Source organism: Corvus moneduloides, chromosome 1, assembly GCF_009650955.1.
Source record: "Corvus moneduloides isolate bCorMon1 chromosome 1, bCorMon1.pri, whole genome shotgun sequence".
NCBI lineage: Eukaryota > Metazoa > Chordata > Aves > Passeriformes > Corvidae > Corvus > Corvus moneduloides.
In genome coordinates this window covers 47959751-47982557 of record NC_045476.1, presented here as the reverse complement: position 1 = coordinate 47982557, position 22807 = coordinate 47959751, and the positions used below count along the sequence as shown (strand labels likewise).

Below are 22807 nucleotides of genomic sequence, written 5' to 3'. Positions count from 1 at the left end.
ACCTGTGTGGATTTTTTATCTTCCTTTTTTTTTTCTTTTTCTTTAAAATCTTAGTTAAATAGGTAGCAAACTACTTGTTTTCTGTGAAGAAATCTTCCTTGTATCACCATTTCCAAGCAGTGGGTGATGTATTGCTCATGGAATGCAAGCTGTTTCAAGGTGTATGTGTGGGAAACTGGGGCTGCCATTGCCAATTCACAGAAGTGCTGGGACGGGAAGAAAATCTGCACCTCCACCAATGCACAGAGACTATCCTACTATGCACGGACCAGAATGGGTGGAGTGGGAGGGAGCACACTCAGTTTTGTTATGTACTGGGTTTGGCAGGGTAAACCAAGATGCTTGCATGGAACTAGTAAAAGAGGGATATGTTCTGGGAAGGTTAAATGGCTGCTGCTTCTACTGCTGCCCTGTCACTCAAAAATGAAAATAACCCAGAAGACTTTGTGAAGATCTTTACAGAACAGAAACTGTAAATGGGGAAAAAATTTGAGTTTTGATTATAATAACAAAAGAAGATTCATCAAAGAATAGATCCCATCAAGTGGATGTTGGACAGAAAGCAGTGGCAGAAGTTATTAAAGTGCTAGTCTGGGCCTAGCGAAGTTCACTTTGGTTTCTTGTTCACCGCTGATTTCTTTTGGCAAATTTCTTGGTCTCTCTCAGATTCAGTTCACCAACTATAAAATATGAAAAGGAATACTCTCTCACTTACAGGAATGTTAAAATGAATTTAGGTATTACAGGAGCAGAAGGTAAATAGGTTCCTCTGATAGGTCTTGAACATTTGATGTAATTAAACATCAGGAATTTTACTCAGTGTATAGTTCTTTGCCACAGAAATAGAGAAGAATTAGGATATTATGTAATCATGTCTAAAATAATGTGCTATTAATTTCCTGGAAGCTAAAATAAACTGCTGAAGATTCTTTAAACAGAGTGAGAAAAATGAGAATGCTTATACTAGACTTTCTCCAGGCATCATATTAATCTAGTCCCCACCTATGGCAGAAGGGTTGGACAAGATAATCTTTAAAGAACCCTTTCAGTGCAAATTATTCTATGATTCTGTGTTTTGCAGAAAATAAATTGAAATGGAAGTTAATTATCAGACATATTTATTAAAAGCAACAAGTGCTAATACACACAAAAAGTATAACTAAAAGTAATTTCCTTTAACTTTTCAAAATCAAGATAAGGCAAAACTAATAAACATTAAGATCTGCTTCAAAGGTGTTCAACATATTGAAGTGTAGGAAGGCTTTTGTTTTCTTTCTCTTTCTTCTTTTTCAATTAAAATTTGAACTTTTTCATTAATTCAGTGAAAAAAACATCCTCTTAAATCTGACATTCAAAAATCCTGTAAGGACTGATTTTTCTTCTGAAAAAGTATTGTGCTTTGGTTATTTTTCCTTTTCTCATTCCAATTAATTAATTCTATTATAGTAGCCCTCAAAGACTCTAAACCAGACTCCATTATTTGCAAAATACTCAAAACAGAGTGTTATTTCAAGAGAAGTACAAGCCTGAAATCCTCTCTCTTGTCTTCCATCTCTCTATTACAGGCTTTCTTCTATCTCTTTAGAAGGTATCCATTCATTCATCATCCTTTGTGTGTGTGTTTTCCATGTTTTCCCTAGACTGGGCTATGCAAACAGTCTTAGTGGCAGAGAGACTCTGAGGAAGCTTTCCATCCTATTTTCTTTCCATTAATGAAAGTTATGAAGCACTGCCAATGTGAATACTGCCTGTAAACAAGATGTGCGTGAATTCAATGCACTTCCCTAACCCCTCTCTTCCATGGGGCGAGTTGGACACGCAACAGATAAAAGTGACGCTATGACAACAAACGTCGGAGGCATATCCATGCAGACTCTTTAAATGAGACAAAGCATTTTAGAAAAGAGGAGAATTAAGGTTTCCCATACATGCAAAAGAACTCCTTTTGCTTCCTCCCAATGGGAAGAGCCTGCTGAATTCCAGGAGTTTCTGCATTGCCTTCAATGGACAGGGTAACTGGAAAGGTGATTAGAGACCATAGAAAAGCGTGGCATGTGCTCTCATGCCAGCAAATGTGAGCTTCTCATTTGGGTATGAGAGCAGCAAGCTAAAAGAGTAGGAGAGGAAATCCAGTATGCTGTACCCTGAAAATATACAGCTTCTGTGAGCCGGGACACACCAAACACAAACACTGGACTATCCACCAGCCCTTCAAAGTAAAAAGCTTTCTAAAATGACTTCCACCTGGTGCGCTCCTAGGCTCTTAGAACAAGAACGACCAAGTATTTTGGTTTTTTTCTAGCAAGATATTAGCAGCAGATGAAGAATTACACCTTCCAAACAATTAATGCAGCCTACGGCCTAGCCAGAAAAATCATTATTTCCAAAAAGTCCTATTGACAGAATGCTGCAGCAACCTTTCAAAGCTGCTCCCACATCCGATGACAACAACAATAAAACACTGTGCTATTTTTCTTACCTCATAAAGTTGTCATCTCAGCACAGCTAAACATCTTAGTTGCCACCCAGCCTGTAAACATCCTTATGTGAGGAAGGTTATCAAATAGGTCATGGAGAAGCAGCTCTCACATTATCTAGAGTATTATCTAGAGCCCTCAGGTTTCCTGGAGCCCTTTCTGTCTGGTTTAAGACATGGTAATGTTACAAAGACACAGCTATTTCTAAATCAGCTAGTCTCTGATTTACTAGCTTCTACTAATGGATAAAGACTAAGTGCTCAATCTAATCTGACCTTTCAGGCGTGCTGGCTGTCAGAGTGCGTTTGCAGTCACCTCTTCTATTTTAACACTGTCCCTCTAGTAAAGTGCAGAAATCTCAGAAGGAGAATACATTCCCTTTGGGTTACCAGCTTTAATTCTGTGCCCTTCACAACTTCTACTGTTAAATGTGGTAGATTCGGCGGCTGCTTCTGGGAATAGGAGCAAGCACTCCACTGTCCTAATCCTCCTCTAGCAAGCCCCCTTTCAAAATGTCCAGCAATGGATAGGTAGCATTCTATGCAGCATTTACACCAGTTTTATAACCTTCTTTAGTATCTATTTGCCATGCCAGCCTCTAGACTGCTGGCTGCCAGGCGCTCCCTCCCCTGCTTTCGTCAGTGTTACTAAAACAAGGAGACTGCACTGTCCTCTTCTGCAGATTCACTTTTAGAGGTTCTGTAATCAAGTTTTCTGACATTAAAATTGAGATTACATGAAATATGGATGCCTTGAAGTATTAAAAAATAAAGTGGGCAGGAACACTATCTTTAAAGATCAGCTTTAGCCATTTAGAAGCAATGTATTCCCAGATTCTGGGTCCCCTTAAAGCCTTCTCTCGGTACACAGCCAAGTGCCTGCACCTCATCAGCAAACAATGGAAAAGATTCAAGTAGCAGGATCCTGCCCAGTTCACATTCATTTAACCCTTTGTTGCCACTATATTCTTTTCGCCAGCCTTCCTCTTTATGTCTAAAACAGATGCTGAGATTGTTGGTACCAGAGAGTTAATCTTATTAATAGTTTCTGTGTTTATTGTCAGAGGGACTTGGTTACACTCTCTTCTCCAGGCCAGTAGGTCAGGGGATCAAGTTCCCCACTGAGGCTTGGAGCAAATCTCGGTGCTGACTGTGCACCTTAGACTGGACGAGGGGGAATATGCTGCACTGGTACAGACTTTGAATTTCCAATAAGACATTAAAGCAAGGCCTGTCCTGTCTTTTTCAAATACATTCCAGGTAGAAATTACTGAACCACTTCTGCAGCAGGGAATTTGATCGCACTTCACTCCCTTTACATGATGGGAAGATGTGAGTTTGTCTACCCCAGATCAAGAACCAGATCTGGCTAATTTACTTCATTGCCACCCAGCAGGGAAGTGTCTCTTTATATCCCTTAGGAAAGATGGTGGGGAGGCAGAGTTTTAAGTGTCTGGGAGCAGAGCCTGTGCGCATGAGGTACAGGGGTCTGACACACTCACTTCAGACCAGCAGTAAGTAACAGATATGTATTGGAAAGAGGAAAAAACTATGAGTCCAGACTCTTTCATAGTATGGACTGATGACTGAGTTAAGAAAGGTGAAAGGAAAGGAAGGGAAAAAAGCTGAGGAAGATGTTTTCTTTGGGCTTTCCTTGGAACTGTCCCTTTGTCTTCACTAAATGGGAACTTCAGGAGTTATCTCTGCCGTTCATCCACCACTCCTCTGTGCTGGGAGAAAGCAGCAAAGGGGGTAAGAATGGAAAAGTGCTTGTGCTCAAGCATTTCCAAATGTTTCACAGCCATAAGCATTTACTGGTTCTCACCCTCCACCCTATCACCACTCCCTCCATATAAAATCAGAGACTGAGCTCCGGCATCCAGGAAAGAAGGAAGCCTTCTTCTCCTTTTTAAAAACTTGCATGTCGCTATGCAAAGCTTATAATGCACTAGCACTCAGCTAGGACAACTTGCCAAAAGGCAATGTCAGAAAGCTGCTGAAAGAAATGTCACTCAAAGATATCCCAGAGAGTCAGGTCATTTGGTGTGGAAAGCAGGCAATAGTTCTTTCTGGGCTCACGGATATAGGGAACTTCAGCTTGACTGAAATGAAGGACTAGCAGAATTATTCTCCCACCATACCCCCTGCCTTTTATACAAACCCAGCAGTTACTTTCCACTCCATTCTGTGTGTAAAACAAGGCTGAAATATGATATTTAAATTATTCCCAAGGATGCATTTGCTGAAAAGGAAGGCATGAGCCAGATCCTCCCATGTGCTTGTTCTTTGTCAGAGTCTTGGATTTTGGATCATTATAAGGAGGGAGAGAACACACTAATTCCTAACATTGCTAGTGTTTTAATGAGCACTGCTATCAAACATTTAGGTTCTCACTCTCTCTTAATATTTGGATAAGTAAAATTGCCAATAGTGCAACAAAATCAATCTAAGTCAGCCCACAGAAAAAAAAAAACCACTGCAAAACAATAGGATTGAATGTAGTCCATTGTCTATTTCTGTACACAACAGAAATAGTAAACCAGCATGAGTGTGTGAGAGGAGCTTGTGCTTAGACGGAGCTGTGGCACAGGGGATGAGGAGCTTATAAATACAGGCTGCCATACTGCAGTTCCCCTTCACTCCTGGCAGCTTGAATGGCTGGACGTGTTGCCTGGTCATTTAAACACTCTGGGTCCGAACCCAGCTTCGCTGCAGATATTCTGTCTGCTTTACAGGGACGCTGCGAAGGGATGTTTGTTGATATATCCAAGAATCAAACAGACTTTAGAAACTTTCACCCATGCCATTATTTTCAGGAAGAAAAATAACTGCTGCAAACTGCATTACAAAACATGCATTTTCTTCTTTACAATTAAGCCTGTTGCTGTTCCTTGATTTACCAATAAAGAGAGCAATATTGGAATAGCTAGTACATTTTTCATATGCAAGATCTCAAAAAAAAAAGAAAAAGAATATAGGGGCTCTAGAAAGACACCAGAGCTATGTGCCCAAAGTAGGGTACTCCTTGTCACGGCATTGCCCACGAGTGATTTCCTCACACATCTTGCAATTTGGGGTTTGGTTCATTTAATGAAGCACCAGCTTCTACATTTCTGCAACTCTAGGAGATGTTTATCGCTCATTTTCAAGACACTTCAAATTCTTACAGCTGGAGATAAATCTTGAAAACATGAGCCAACAAGTCTATAAGAAGAGCAAAAAAAAATGTTTACTTCTTTTTAATCTTTTTTGGCTCTAATCAAGAGTAAGGCACAGACATTAATAAAATTGATAATAAAGTAGGTGTTCCTTTTGCTTGACATCTGGTTTTGCATCCTGTGGGGGTATGTTGAGACATGCTTTCAAGTCATGTTTTTAAGGTTTTCTCTGTGTCCATGAGGGCTAGTAATGCAAGTTTTCTTTTTAAATGGAGCATCAAAGCCTTCCAGAGCCAGTATTTGAAGAAAAAAATGCAGTGATGCTCTCAGTAATAATACTAACATTCGAACTGAAGTGATAATAATGGAAGGCCAGAAAGGGTCTCTTATCATCTTGGCAGAACTCAATTACCTCTTTTCTCAACATCTGTCTTGGTACTGTGGTTACTTTCCAGCTCTACATGTGTAGTTTTTCACATCTTTTTCTCAAGTGGCAGAACCAAGTGAACTATTATATATGAATGATAGAGAAAAATATATTGAGCTGTTTGACCTAACTCTGAGATTTCATGATGTCACTCTACAGGTTTGGTGTGGACCTTCCAGTGAAGTTTCTGGGTTCACTTTCCTGATGGTAGCAGCCACCTCCACTACATGAGCTGTGCCCAGGAAAAGGGCTGCTGCCTGCATGTCTCTTTTCACCAGAAATTACTTACACATTAAGAAAATAATGGTGATTTTTGCTTGTGTTACAAATGTGTGTATGTATTTGCTTTGCATTTTATAGTGGTAAGATGCAATTGTGGGGAGAGGGAAGTGTAGATGATGTTAGCTACTGTCAAAGCCTTTGGCTCATTCCTGGCATCCTGGCTAATGCCTCGATGGTTGTGAGAGGTAGACCACATTGGAATGGTGTGCTTGCTTTTTTGTTCTTGCTGCTGCCTATCCCAATTAAGAAGCTTTCTGCCCACAGGAGATGGCTGACTAGAAGGGATGGGGACCCTGCTTTAACATCTGCTCTTTTAAATAAAAAGGAAAAAAATAAAAGCTGGTAAATAGTCCTTGCCCCGGTGCAGGGATGGCTGGATCACAGCTGCAGCTGAGCCCAGCCTGGCCCTCTGGGCAGGGAGGGATGGGTCTGGCTGACACGCTGGCACTGGCAGACTGCTGAGGGACCCATGTCCAACCTCCTTGGCTGGAGGGGAGTTGACTGGGAGAATCATTAGGCCTTTGGGGAGCGAGGGAGAGAGGAATAACTTGCTAGCTAACACATGGTAAAAGGCTTCCACCTCTCAGCTTTGGAAGTCTTAAAGAACAAAGTCCCATATGTGTGGCATTCACATAGTAATGCACTAATAAATTAAAAAAAAAAAAATAGCCAGGACAGAAGTTAAAACTTCCTTTAAAATGAATGTATATGTCAAAACTCATATTGAGAGTTTGGAGAATAACTAATGTAGATCTAATAAATGCCTCACTGTTTTGATATGATTTAGAAGTCACCTTCTTCAACTGGTACTTAGTCCCAGTGAAGCTACTGGCAAAATTTTAATTGGTTTCAGCGTAGCTAAAACTTCTCTGTTACATACTACATCCTTTTTGGGGAGCAATCCACCATCAAATCTACCAAGACTGTTTGTTTTTATGAGAACCAAGCACTGGCATCTACATTTAAAAGGAAGTGACCTTGGAAGATCATTTTGTGCTGAAAAAATTAATTTTTTTCTTTCTCATGTTGGTTTAGTAGAAATACCACAATATTTCTTTTTCAAACCTGTCTCCTTCTGGTCTATTCTACAGAATGTGCTCTGTGAAACACAAATAGCATGGGATACAGGATTTTCTGGGCTATGTCACTGGTCAAGAGAATTGTTTATCAGTTCTGACACAGGGGCATAGATATTTTCTTATATTTCTTCATCTTGTCCTAGACAGATTTCCCCAAACCACCTCTGCTTTTCTTCTCCATTCATGTTTGTCTTTTCTCTCTATCTGAAATCAGGATGTGGATTTCTTTCAAGTGCCTTTAATATTCTTTTTTTCTTTTGTTTTGTTCTTGTTGCTTGTTAAATGGTTGATAAGTCTGAAAGTTAGAAGAGATAAAATATGGGAATTAAGCCATGTTATCTCAAGCAGAATGAAACTCAATTTATTGGTTTAAATTTTGGAAAATGGAAGATGAAGTCTAGAAAATTTATTAAATAGAGACTCTGATAAATGCTGATAGATTTGGGAAAAAAATAAAAACACATTTTAAAGAACCATATTTCTGCTAAAGAATTGCTTTTTAACTGTGGTTGAGTTTGCCACAGATGACTTCTTCCTCTCAAATCATATTTCAGATGTACTTACTCTTTCCCTTCCATGAAGCCTGAGCCAAGGAGTGACACATGTGGTGCCTGCTGTAGTATCAGGTCCTATGTCTGAAGATTGAGACAAAGCCAGTATAGCACTTCATTCTCCCATGTTCACCACCACTGCTCATTTAACATCTTTTCTCTAACCATGGCCGTGACCACTATTTCGTCTTGAAATCCCTAAATGGACACATTGGTTTTGTTTTGTGTCTGGCTTGTCAAAATCTTGGTGAAAAAATTTTGTCATGGGCTGAAATATGTTAGGATAAACGGGAACAAAAATAAATTGGTGTAAGATTTCAGTCAAAAACTATTTTGAGGCTGTTGCAAATTTGTTTCACAGGGCTTTTTTCTCTTTAGGCATTCCCAGAGCTAGGTGCATGCCCAAATCTGATGCAGCTGAAAATGGCTGTTTTCAGCTTCAGGACATCCAGCCAGGACACTGTAAATACTTAGGGATGTGAAAACTTCACACATTCTGCTGATTTCGCAGCACTACTTACCTGCTTGCAGTGAAGCCCAAGCTAAAGTAACTTACTGCCTCAAAGCTGTGTGGTACTGTTTTGCAAGAACTTACACTGTGCAAACTTACTTGTCAGTAGTCTCACCACCTTAGGTCATTCAAAACACTGAACTGAAGGATATTCTTGAGGTGTTTGACAGTGTTTTAAAGAAGTTTTTTAATTTCACTGAAAATTAATTGACTATATTCCTAAATAAGTTCTGAAAATGAGTTTACTTATGTTTACTGAGCCATAACACTAATCTTGCATTTACCTAATTTGATGTTCGTGTAGTCACATCTACTTCCACATGAACAAACTTAATGCAGTTGAAATCACTGTGACTACAGAAATGAATTTAAATCAGTCAGCCGCTTACCTGCTGTGCTTAAGCAGTGTATCCTGCAGTAAAGATAAAGAAAGAAAAATCTTCTGCCTCCTTTGCAAGGGACGTCCCCTTGACATGTCAGTGGGACTGGTACCAAAGTGCCCACGATGACAGCCAGCTGCTGCAGAGCACGCTGTCTTGTGCTGGCAGTGCTCTCCTCCCTCTGTACTGCACTTGCTTTTGTAATAGCTCGGGCAGGCTATCAATGTGCAGCATACCTTATCTCGCTCTATCAGTGCCAGCTCCATGGTGCTCTCTGACCTTTTCAAGTCCTGATGTGTGTGAGCTGATAGCAGCTTAGGACTAGCTTGTGCCAAGATTTTTTTTTTTTGTTCTGTGATGATGGATGAAACATGATGTAGCTCAGCCTTGTGCTGTGCTCTTCTGATCTGCACAGTGAATGACACTGAACTTGTCAGAGTTCTGAGAGTGTTGAATTGACTTGTAAATAATGGGAACAGTTATTAATAGCCATTAAATATCTTCTTTTCCACAGTTCTGTCCCCTTTGTTTATTCTCTTTTTTTTCTCTGCTCAAAGGCAGAAACTGGTAAACAAGTAAAACTGCAGGTTTCTGCATCATCACTTTAGTAAATTTAAAATCCAATACTTGAATTTAACTATCTGTAAGGGCTTGGATGCCATATTTCACTTTATGGTGTCTACTGAATGTCTTTTAAACCTAATCTGTCTTAAAATGAGACTTTTCTCTGCTTGCCTTGCCTCTGTCAGGAGCCCAACTGTGGAGCATCAGCGGTGGTTTGGTATTCCACACCAGCTACTTCTGTTGTGCCGTACCCCACCATACCCATCAGCCCCAAGCCACATTCACTGTGTACCCCAGCCTGCTCTTGGGGAGTTCAAGCTCTTGGGGTGGAACAGGGGTGCCAGGGTGGGTGTCAGTGAGTGGTGGTCACAGGCAGAGGGAGCAGACTGTTGGGAGCATGCTGCTGCCAGTAGTAGAAGAGCTCCGTCATACAGTAGGAATCTCTGCCCTGGGTGACGGACAACGCTGATTAGAAAAAGGCTAAATGTCAACATTGTTCTGAACTGGTAATTGGCAATTTTCCAAGAGCATTTTAGACACGAGACTTTGGAGATTTTCTCCTCCCAAGCTGCTGTCCCTTCTCCTCCTTCCTCCCTCTCCTCCTCCTCCTCCTCCTCCTCCTCCTTCCCCCTCTAACCACTGTAACTCATTCTGTCAAGAACTGAGTGCTGTCCCTTCAGATCTTCAGATAAATCCTTTACAGCAACAATTTAAAATGCTGCTATAGTGTCTCTTTCTGTCTGTCTGTCTTTCCTTCTTGCCTTCCTCCTTACTAATTTATTTTGTGGTGAGGGGAAGGTGGCCCTGTGAGCAAGGTGGGGGTGGTGCAGAGCAGAAGGGTGACAGCCATGTTTTGACACGTGGCTTTCCATTTTTGCAGAGGTCATTAGCACTCTGCTTAGTGACCAGAAGTTGATTACAAACACCGTGCAGCAGTGATGCTTTGCCAAAACACTTGGAGAGGAGATCTGCTCTTATGCTTCCCTTGTCCAATTTGTTTTAACATATATTATTACCAAAAAGATTTAAAGAAAAATTTATTGCTTGCGAAGAGGGACCCAAATCCCCAGGGCAGAATAAATAAAATAAAAACATGAGAAGTGCATTTATAGTCCTCCTGAAAACAAGAGTGCAGTCTTAAAAAGGTTTCCTTAAAATGAAAAATGAATGACTGAGTCGCCAACTGCTACTAATCTAAAAGTTAGTGCTTTTGATAGTGATGACTGTGCTGCTAACTCTTCGTTAGCAAGGGTATTTAGTTGTAGAATAAGAGTGCTTCATAGAACATTTGCTCCCCTGTGGTTTAGAAATTAGCCTGTATATGGAATAAGTGAGCAAAGATGGAATGTATTTTCCATTGCCCTAGTTATTCCTATGCATGTGTGTGTGTGTGTGTGTGTTGATGTGCTTTTGCATGTGTGTGTCTGTGCACTAATAGCTTTGTGGTGATGATGGAGATGATCAAGATGATACAGAATGGAAATACTGTGTGATTTTCTGGAGTCAGCCTTTTCCCTTTAGATGGGAAAGGCAGTGATTTCTGGAAAGTAGGTTTGCCAGCAGGCTGCACTTAAGATCGTTAGATGGTATTTACTGCAGAAATGCACATTACTGTGATGTGTTTGAATCTGGAAATAATTTTTCTCACAAGGGAGAAAACACCTTGTCATAAAATATAGTGTATTTTACTTGTTTATTCAGTGTTATGTTTTTCTAATAAATTGTGGACTTAGCCTTGTTTTCATTTATGTTAGTAGAAGATTTTCACCTGCATTCAATCTAGTAATATCGACTGTATCTAGCTCTGATGTTCAGTGTGAGATTTGCTTTCCAAAGCTTGTACTGGCATTTCTGAGGGTCAGAAGCTGCAGCTGTTCCTCGAGCCGTCAACAGCAATGTGAGCCCCAGCAGAAAACCTGTAAAACCTTTTTCTCCTACACACAGTTCATGTGTTTTCAGCCCCTATCATACTTTGGCTGAGGACCCTATCCTTCACCCTCCAGTGGTCTCTGGGCAGAAGGAGCAGAGACATTGAGGAAGAAGTGCACTGGTATTTTCCTCCAAGTGTGGCAGAAAAACAACGTGTGCTGCTGGGGTAAGAGCCAGGGAACTACATGGGCAGAACTTTCAGTTCCACTGCCAGATCTGTTTTTTAAGAGCAGCTGGTAATGGGGAAAAGAGTCACTCAAACTGACTCGGGTCTTGCTTGTACTCTAGAAAATGAGTCTATTTTTTTCTGTCTACGGTCTACTGAAGGCAGTACTGTTCTCTGCTCTTTCCTGGAAATGACCTAGGAGAAATCCCATTTTTCTGTATTGTTTGTTGAGCTGCCCTCTCTGCAGGTGAAGTCAAGCCTTTCCCTGAGCCACTGTACACTTAACATCATCACCTTTTTGTCAATTGGTTAGTGTTGAACTGATAAATGGCTTGTGCCATGGAGCAATGTCTTAATGCAATTAATAACAATCCTTAAAGCAGAATTTATATTTCTTTAAATTGAAAGTGCTGATAGCAATAAGGAAACCTTCCCCTTAGGACCCATGGTGGTGAAAAACCTTGGAGGCAAGAGGAGGAGGTCTCTTGGAGAGACTGTACATACAGTATCACGTCGGCAGCCTGAGCTGATTCCAGTTACTCCATCTCAGGGCAGCACTGGACGTCGTTGGCAGAGTGACAGCCAGGCCTTATTCATTGAAACCCTTCCCGGCGCTGCGGCCACAAGAACACCCCAAGTATTTTAAGTTAGCTACGTAGGTCCTATTCTTAACTTTCCATCTCATCAGATACTTTTCTTATTAGAACTTGAGAGCCTTCCCTCTAAGGTAATGATGATGTACATTAAACATCCGTGATCAAGTCCTAGCTTGTGTGTTTCTAATGTGTTATGACTGTGATCCGTGCAATCACTGTGCTCCAGCCTTGCTGGGCCATGTGACATAATGGCGTTTTTAATTTCCTCCTTCCAGTACGATTGTCTGTTCGCATGTAGGAAATTACTTTGTTTTTCGTGTTAATTGGTAGCATGACCTGTTTCAGCAATTCACCATCTCAAAGGTATGTCTGAGATCTCCAAATGACTCACTGACATAAACGCAGATGAGCTAAAGCCACTTGTGTTACAGAAGGGCCGAAAGCCAAAGCAGAGTATCTTGATATCCGAGATAGCCTTTTAGCCTGCAGGACCGTGAGCCTGTGGCCCACTTTGTTAATGACTGCATTGAAGTCTAGTGGCAAATGGTAGGTTGTAAGAGGCAGCCTGCAGAAGTAGTCGTGTTAAATTCATGGCCTCTCGCTCACTTGATCAATTGCAAGCTGGTAGACATTTATTTAAAATTTATACCACATGAATGTCTGAGGTAATAGGTGAATACTGTAAAGGGTTTATTTAAAAGAATATTTGACCAGTAGGGTCTTTGGAGATCAAATATTTCATTTTCAAGGGTGTCCTGCATATTTGTAGAGGAGGAGGGGGGAGTAAAGAGGGATTTGGATAATGCGAAATACCACAGAAAGCAAGATTTTCCAAGGAAAACACCAGGAAGCTTGGTATGAGCATTTAATGTATGCTGAAGTTTTTAAAAGGAAACATTAATGGTGAAACATGCCCTCAAAGGACAAGCCAGCAATAAATTTTGTGTCACAAAATTACCTGTCAGTGAGATTATGTTTAAATAACGTAGAATTGTTCCTGCTTCTTGAGGGGTTGGGAGAAACTTCACGGGAGATTGTTCAAAGTATTCAGAATTATGTGCACAAATCTCATTAACAATAATGGGATTTGTGTGTTCAACCCTGCTCAAATGACATTGAAAAATGTGGCTGTTGGTTGTTCTTCCCCAAAGCACAGACATAGCAAGGGAGCAATGAAATCCAAAATATTTTCTCTCAAGATTTCTCTTTTTTTTATTACCTTCCAGACGCAGAGTATCTGACTAGCAGCCCGTGTGTACTTCATTATGATTAAAGCTTACAGGCAATTCTCCTTTTCCCTGGGTCAGGGGTGGGGTGGGAAATAACAGCAACAGCAAAAAATCCCACCAAACAGATTTGACATGTCAGCATTCCCATTATCTGTGTCGATGGGGAGCATTATTACATAAAAGATCAGCAGGACCATGAGCATTTTGAATGAGTGGACTCCAGTAAAAGAGGTTTGGTGTGGCTTTTTTTCTCTAATGTCCTTATTTAAAAAAATCAGTCTTTGTTTTGATGTATTGTAGATGAGACCGAGTTCTTATAAATTATAGTATAAGGCAGAGAATGCTCCAAAGGTGGAAGGCAGAGGAAGAAAGGGGAAAATATACTATTAAGTCAACTATGACTGAACATGGTGCCATGGGATTTGATCTTATCCTATTTACAAGAGAAAACTTATGACTCATGGGTTCTAAATGATCGAGTCATTACTCATTTATGGAGTAAAAAAAATGGATACCTTTTATGGGATTTTTATAAATAATGATTACTTCCCCATATTTTTGAATACTGAGCAAAGACATGCTGCAGTCATAAATCTCTCTGCATGCATGGCTTCTGTGCAGAGTTTTTGAGAAGTATTTAGTGTTAAGGGATTGTTTCTGTTTTCAAGCTTTATTCTCCATGGGGTTTTGCTCACTGCCAGTGCTGAGTTGTAATCCTTATTTCACAAAATCACAAAGGGAAAGCAGGATAGATTTTGCCAAAATCCAGACAGATACCTAAACACCCTGTAGTGCAGTTCAGGATGGACATGTAAAAGATATCTTTTTTGAAACTATTTTCTTTCCACCTAAGCCTGGAAGGCCTCTGCAGTATTCCAGCTGTGCTGGTTGCCAGTGGTCTGTTGTGATGGTCACGATGCTGCTTACCATGTACTTTTGCCTAGTCAAGATTTTTCAGCTGTTCCTGAGGAGCTTAAAAGACTTTAGCCTGGCCCTGCACCCTTTCTGGACACTGTTGACTTGTGACTTATCACCCTGTGGCTCTCTGTTCCAGCTTCAATGCTGTTTTCTTCTGCTGGTCTTTGTTAGGTACAGTTAACGCCTTCTTTTATCTCTACCACTGCCCTCACTCACAGGGTTGTTCAAGGGTAACCATTATGATCTGGTTTTGAACTCCGTCGTTTTGCCCCAGGAGGGATCCATGCTGTTATCATTTTGCATGTGAAGTGTTGGCTTCTTGTGCTGCTAACCTTACTATATAGGTTTGGGGAAGTAAACATAACCATTAATAGGAAAGAGATCTCTGCATATTAGATTACAATCTGATTTGGTGTGAGAGAAGTCTGTTTAAGAGCTTGTGCAATATAGACAGTCACAGAAAAACCCATCTTCTTTTGAAATTTTGAAGTATGATAGCTGGGTAGATACATTAGGAAAACGGATTTTTCAAGAGGAGCAATTGTAGTTTTAAATTTTATTGTTTGATGCACAGCCTTTGCAGTAATGTTTCTCCTTGGGTGGGCAGTAATTTTATGAGGGCCACAACTGGCTTCTGACTGAGTTCAACTCTGGAGTGTTCCGGATCCTAGAGATCAAGCCCAGTTATAAATTTTGCATTTGAAGTTATGCATATTTTCCTGAGGGAAACTATGTGAAGAGGAGAGGATGTGGGAGCAGTGAATGCTACATTCAAATCTTGGGTTACAGTCTACCTATAATATCTTTCCAGTTGTGTTTGTGTATCCATTTTTTTCATACCCATGAAAGTATCTCTCTCTGAAAATCAGACAGACTTCTACAGAGAATTCATAGATGTGGATTCTTGAAGCAGCTGGCCATGGTATTGAGATAAGCTTCCAAGGCTTTACTTTATTCTCTGGAGAAAATAAACAATTGGAAGAGAAGCATAAAATGAGTATGCTCGTGCAACAAAGACATCCCATGGATGTAGAGATTGGAAAACCTTTGTTCACATGCATTCCTACCACCTGTCTAGTAGTGTATCTTTCTTGCTAATTCTGTTTCTGTGCTAAACTCTGTGTTTGTGGGAGATTATGGCTATTAATGTACTGTGCGGTAAAATCTAGTATTTGACTTACTGTGATTCTAGCTGGCCTATGACTTCCTAAGTGTTACAATACATTCACACATTTTAGTGGTTGCTCCAACTCCTACAACCAGTCAAAGAGTTGCCCTTGACATGGTAACACTGTCCCAGAAGAAAAGAGAATTAGAATTTATGTTTTCCCCTGTTTTCTATATATATACTGGTACAATTGAATTGCAATCTGTAGGGAATCCTTTGAAGAAAATGGAAATTCCTACTTATAGGAAACGATGTACAATAGACAATACATTTATAGAGAAAAACAGAGAGGATACTTGAAGCCTCTCTGGAATAGCAAAAGCTTTTCAGTTCCGGTATTCTTTTATTTGCATTACCCAGTGCTCAGAGACCCTTTTTGTAAGTTATAAGAAGCATTAAAACTTCACACATGCTTTAACTTGAGGATGTGGAGGGAATTCTGGATGGCCCTATTGTTCCTGTGAGCAAAGCCAATAAACTATTATCCAAATCCTTTTCTGCTTTGGTGTCAGCCAAGGACATCAGCCAAAATGGTGGACTTATCTGGCATGTATTGCGTGTCAGTTATGAACAAAATCTTGGTTCCAGCTACCAGAGTCATATCTCAGAGCTGCTCTCAACAAGTTAGATCAGGAAAGCTGTTGGGTTTTTAAAAAAACATTCTGCTCTGTGCAAGTGAACTAATGTCAGTTGTGTTCTGGACGGCTGTTGGACGTCACAGCTGTAACAACAAAAAGCAAAATTTTCTTTTTAACATCATACTTCAAAAGTTAAATTAAAAATCCTCTTGCAAAAATAACTCTGTAATAAATAGAGTATGCATCAATAAATGTACCAAGGAAGGGGCAATCTGCACCTGATATAATAAAAATATTTCTCATGAAACTTCTGTTCAAAGAAGTGGAGCATTTAGTTGTGATGGGTGACTTCTCTACAGAATTTTAGAATTCACTTATGGGATGGAATTTTTGTTGTATTAATGTCCCATTTACACCATTTTGGCTTCATAAAAGGTACTTAAATATATATGAATATCTGGTCTATAGAACATTTTGTGCTCCAAGAAGAATCCTTTATTAAATTTTACAGGTTGCCACAGTTTTCAGGTCCTTTTCTGTGGAACTTAGACATTTTAATAATTGTTAGTGTAAATATGGTAGGCATGTATGACTTTAATTTGAAGCAAAGCATTCAACACTTCCTGTTTTAGAATTGCACTTAAGCTCAGGCTAAATTTGTGCTTACAACAGCACAGAAAGATGCTGAATTATCCTGAAAACAGTTGGCAGCATTCAAACTATATAAAACCTAAATCCTCCTCTGGCCTGTTGGACAGAGGAGATTCTTCTGGCAAACTTTTTTTGGCTTGTAAATACTTAGCATGTGGTAAAATCACTGCCTGATTGAGAACTGTACTTGAGAGGAAGGTGTCTGACCTTTCACCAAGTTGGTGTTTTAAGCTGGTTTTTATTTTCTCTCTCTCTTTGGTCACCCATTGTGGTTTTCTAAATACTTGTATATAGCTCTTCAACTACAGACAATAAAATTATAATAAAATTCCAGTATTTGAAATACACCCTAGATTTATCCTACAGGTCGTATATGTGAACAACTGGCGGTGTTGCATGAAGCTTCCAAGAACCTTATTTATTGAGAAATTAGATTTTTTCCTATAAGTGAATACACCCATATTATTTTTAGGATAATAGTATATTAACTACTGTGACACAGTCTGCTGTGAACTAACTTCAGATGTTCATGTTCTGTGATCTGAAAAATGCCTGTGTGGAGATTGATTTTGAAAGTACACATGATTCTGCAAACTGAACCCAATGATCTAGCATACTTTAATCAGGAGCCATTTCACCACCCTTTTGTGGTGTACCATAGTGTCTCCTGTTACAGAAATAAATATCATATCATGATAAACAGAGATTGGTTTTTCATTTGTTATAGAAAGAAGGTGTGCCTTGATAACAGAAATGACTTGCCAAGTGTCACAAGATTTAGTTTCCCTACATTAAACCAAAAACCTGAAGAGCTATGGCCTCTTAATACTGGTACAAGTGGCAAAATGGAAATGCCTGATTTCTGCTCCTTTTACTGGAATGATGCCCCAGAAAAAGTGTAAAAAGGCGTGAGGTTCTGCAAGCATAAACCAGGTTGTACACACGCTGCTAATCTCTTCATGTGCTTGAAATCCTGCTTACACACATTGGTACCCACTTTGAACAGGGCTCATTTAAGGAGAGGGAAGTTTTTCACAGTCTAACACCAAGAAATAAAAGGTGATGAGGAGCTGTAGGTTAGTGTCGCAATTGGAGAGAATGCCCCTGCTGTCTCCCATGGCTCCTGCCTCATACATGCATCTCTATGGCTGTTATATCACAGCTCCTGACACTGCATCACTTCTGTTCATCACTTTCTCTTCAGCTCTAACTAAATTTAAAGAGCTTTTGATTTATTAGCCATTATTCTTATTTATCATTATTGTTATATTCTTGTATTATTGCTGCATTTTCGTCATAGAAGAGCAAGATATTGCTCAGAGGTGCTGGTTTTTCCCCTTTCACTTAAGGATTTCTCTGTCCTTTTCCCCTCTCCTTCATGTCCCCAGATTATTACACTGAGAAAACTTGTCTCTTCTGTCTACTAGTGATAGCCTTTAGATCAGGGTATTGTTTACTTCATAGCCTAGAAATGGCTCTTACTCCTTGATCTGACTCACTGTTTTACAATACAGTCACTTACAGATCAGTTTGGTTTCAGATTCTCAAAGAAACAGATTCTATGGGGATCATTTGTTTTGGATCAAGAGATGGTACCAAACTAAAGTACACTGCTGGAAAGAATATCCTTTCAACTTGGCATTTAATATACGGACCCTCTGACAATTGTTTCATGACATTCAAATATCTGTTTCACCCTTCTGAAAACTTTTTGGGGTGAGTTTAAGGAAAAAAAATGGAGAAATGTCCTGTGAGGCATTGTTTACTGCTTTTTTTTCCCAAGATACATAGGTAATTTCTTTGTGGATGGAAGATTTTGCTCCTATCTGCTCTATGAATTTTCTTTTTCTATGAGTGGTGTGGGGGGAAAGAATCTGAATCAAACCCCACATTGTCATACAATTGTCCCATGGTGTTTGAAGTAACTGTTTAGCAGTTTTGAAGATGGTTTCCTTCATGTTTTTTAGCTCAAACGTGGAAGGGTTGGGAGCACTGTGGTACGCTCTGTGCTCACTCAGTCATACCTGATGGAGTGGTTAACTAATGGTTCTTTATTTATTACCTGACATTTCTTGTTTTTTGGAAGAATGCTAAATACTGCAGAGAGTTTATATTGGTGTATCATCATTACTACCTGACATATTCCTCTTAATATTAGTTTGGTTTTTAAATTTTTTTTTTGTCTTTTGCATTTTTAAAGAAATGATTAATGAAAAGATATTAGCCTGCATGGCAAAGTGACAATACACTGTCTGTAAGAAAGGAGAAAGTCCCTGGATCTACATACTGCAGACCTCTAACATTCAGCCAAGCCCCATCCAGATGCTGATACGTGACTGAATGTTTCTGTCTGCTGAATCCCAGACAAGCAATGAAAAGATCATGCTGTGCAGTAGATCCACTAGGGAGAAAACACATGTACACATCTAATTAAAAAAAGAAATCCACCCCAACCCTGAGTACAGCCCTGTGATGTCCTCTCTATTTTAGCTGAGGGTGTCCAAATATTGAGGGGTGTGAGGAATGCTCTAACAGTATTTAGTAGTACTGTTCTTCTGTAAGGTACCTGCTTGCTTCAGATGAAGTCGTTGCTATCCTAGGCTGTGTTACTTACAAGTAAAATGTAAGGATAGCTTCTTGTATCCCTGCAGTGTTCTAACGATTATTCTTACAAGTTAATGTTAGATTTAGAATGTTGTCCTCAGTATGTTAAGAGGGTAACAGCAAAACAATCTAATTTGACCTCTTCTTGTGGAAACCAGTGCTTCAGCCTTAACCTGTGAACTCTTTTTAATACCAGGGACACACTCAAGGATAAACAGCCTGAACTTGCTGTAACTGCTAAATAATTTTTTTTACAGGAATGGCAGAAGGCAACAGTTTGCCTTTTCTTTTTTGAAGAAAGAAAGGGAAGGAAAATAAGGAAACAAAACCAGCCATGCCTTTTCCTCATGAAAAGAAGTGCAAAACACAGTCTGATAAAGATGACTTTCTAAAGCAATTTTTTTCCTTATAAGAGAAAGGGAATAAAACATCTACAACAAGTTTGCTTTACAGATTTTCCTTTAAGTATGTGAAGTAGAGAACATACGGATTTGCATTCTTTTGGAATCCCTCTGGCTCTTGCAGAGACTATTCCCTTCTATTTGACTTGGTATTAAGCACCTGAATGTCTGGATTGAGGACCATGCTGGGGTTTGCCATATGCTGACAAGCAGTCAGAGAGGTGAGTGTGAAGCACTTGGGCATCACGCAACATGTATTCCACAGATAACCTAGAAGGAATTTTCACTGAGTTAGGGTTGTCCTCAGGCTATCCCAATAGCTTACTCCCTATGCTCTTTTCAGCTAATTATAAGAGATAATGCTATCTCCAGGCTTTTTGGATTTTTGTGTACCCCACAAGAGAATCCGATTAATGCCTATTATGGCATTGACTCTGTGAGAAGTCATTTAAACGAGGCTATCAATCTGCTGTCCAGCTGTTACAGATCCAAGTGGAGTTTGAATTGACAGCAGAGCCTCAGAGGAGCTGTTTTATCTCTTTACCGTTTTTGGATGCATCACTTTAAAAGTGCATGGCAATAGATAGGGTTCCCAAATCTGTATTTTGGGACTTGACTTCCAAAGGAGGTGAACACCTGCATTTTTCATTGAGTTGTGCTGAAATTGCAGGCGATGCCCCTGCAGATCAGGCTCACTGGAATTCTTGAAACAGAATTTCAGATGTGTGCTCTGTGGGCAACTACATCCAGGGATCCTTCTTGATCACCATTGCTTCTAACACATACCAGCAGGGCTACCACAACCACCTCTTTCCCTCCACATGAGTGAAAATGGGAACTGAGATCCCTCAACAAGCAATTCAGCTTCCTCTTCAGATGACTAAAGCTTCCTTGATGCAATGGTTGCCACTCATAGAGGAGAGTGACCACCTTCCTTCCTGCCCATATTTCATCAAGCCCTCCTGTTGCATACTATGCTAATTTTTGAGTTACAGGGAAAATCACAGAGGTTTAATGGAGGTCAAGGCAATAAGCCAGCAACTTCAGTAAATTTAACTCTAAACAAGGGCAGCAGAAAGGAGATGCTCTAGGATGTGGGAAGTAACCAAGCAAAGGAAAGCCCTTTAAAGTTTGAAAGAAGTTAATGCATTTACAATGTTGCCTGTATTTTGGGCTCTAGGCAGCAGGAGATGGGAGTGGAGGAAAGGGAAGGGAGGAAATTAATGAATTCTTTAAAGATTTTGTTCTTTCCTAGAATGTGGTATTTTTCAAAGGCCAAAGTTCAGTTACCACCCATGTGCTATCACTTCAAGCATATAATATTTGTCTTTGTCTTGCACAGGGATCCATTTGATAAAATTTGTGATCCTTTTCTATCAGGGATGCACTTCTAGAGTACCGCTAAAAGCTTTGGGACTTGCTTAGGAAAAAAGACCTTTAATGTCTTTAAACTGTGGACAGCTTTTGAGGTGGTGGTGGTGGTGGTGGTAACGTCCTGTTGCTTTGGCTGTGATCTAAAGCCTGTTGAAGTGAATGGGAGTCTTTCCACTTACTTCAACAGGCTTTAGATCCATATCCCTCCCTGTAAGCAGAGCTAAGTCTAAACCATTTAATATTTGGAGGAAGACAGCAACACAGATTACATTTCCTGGCTCTGGAGTTTCCTTTGTGTTGTCCTCAGGTCAAAACTTGTCTTCAAATTCTCTCTCTGCAATGTTTATTCTCCCAAAAGGAGATAAAGGTCTTTGTTCCTCTAGAAGTCCCTAGATGACTAGATTGAACAAACAGAGCAGCAGTGTTCTCACTGTTTTCCATCATCTACTAAAGAGCAGAACCTTCTCCCTCCCCCAGCATTTCCATTTCCTCTACTTCCTGTCTTTGCAGATTGGGTAACAACTGCTGAATATTTCCTGAAGTTGACTAATGACAGGACGTTGGTGTCTGCAGCTGAGCAGTCTGGTTAGTGCTGGGTTGAATTCTTGACTGAAAGGAGGTGCTACAGCTGTGTTTATGGAGTCGTCGTGTCACCCCTCTGCCTCAGTATGCTTCTGTCTTTTTAATACCCGTAGGGTATGGTATCAGCCTAGTCTAAGCACCCTGTGGGAAACAGACTTCAAATTACTTTAAATTTTATTGCACTATTATTATTCCCTTGACGAAAAGATTATTATAGGCCAAACTGAGATACAGTGTTTACATGGGTTTTTTCCACATTTTGCTCAACAAAGTCCATTAATGACTGGGGAAATCCATTAGCTGGAATGAATGGTTGTATCTGGTTTGTGCAGGTTTTGGTAGCAGGGCTGGCTACAGTGGTGGCTTCTGTGAGAAGCTACTAGAAGCCTCCCCTGTATCAGAGCCAATGCCAGCTGGCTCCAAGATGGACAGCCAAGTCTGAGACCACCAGTGATGGTGATAGTGCCTCTGGAATGACAGATATAAGATGGAAAAAAAAGTTATTGCTCAGAAATTATTACATCCAGAGAAGGTAGGAGTCAGAATGTATGAAAGGAACAACTCTGCAGACACCAAGGTCAGTGCAGTAGGAAGGTGAGGAGATGTTCCAGGTGCTGGAGCTGAGATTCCTCTGCATGGTGAAGACCCTAGTGAGACAGGCTGTCCCCTGGCAGCCCATGGAGGTCCAGGGTGGGAGTAGAGATTCACCTGCAGCCCATGGAGGAGACCCACGTGGAGCAGGTGGATGGCGGAAGAAGGCTGTGACCCTGTGAGAAGGCCATGCTGGAGATGGCTTCTGGCAGGAGGTGTGGACCCATTGAGAAGGGAGCCCACACTGTGCAGGTTTGCTAGCAAGACTTGTGACCCCATGGGGGACCCACACAGGACAGTCTGTTCCTGAGGACAGCATCCCATGGGTGGGATCCTACACTGGAGCAATTTGTGAAGATCTGCAGCCTGTGGGAAGGACTCATGTTGGAGAAGTCCATGGAAGAAGGTTTCCCATGGGAGGGACTCCACACTGGAGCACGGAAAGAGTGTGAGGAATCTTTCCGATGAGGAAGAAGGGGCAGCAGAGACAATGTGTGATGAACTGACCACAGCCCCCATTCCCCAACCCCCTGTGCTGCTAAAGGAGGGGAGATAGAGAAATCAGGAGTAAAGTTGAGCCCAGGAAGAAGAG

General features: G+C 40.5%; 1 protein-coding gene and 1 long non-coding RNA gene across 7 annotated transcripts in view; one reads left to right on the top strand and one right to left on the bottom strand.

The window, feature by feature from the left end:
* The window catches only part of CREB5 (cAMP responsive element binding protein 5), a 258063-nt gene that overhangs the window by 96965 nt on the left and 138291 nt on the right, over positions 1-22807 (top strand). The window lies entirely within an intron of this gene.
* Positions 441-2971, bottom strand: LOC116444013. The gene is made up of 2 exons (XR_004240153.1): positions 2480-2971; positions 441-680 (listed from the first exon to the last, which is right to left on the bottom strand). It is a non-coding gene; the product is annotated as an uncharacterized LOC116444013 (long non-coding RNA).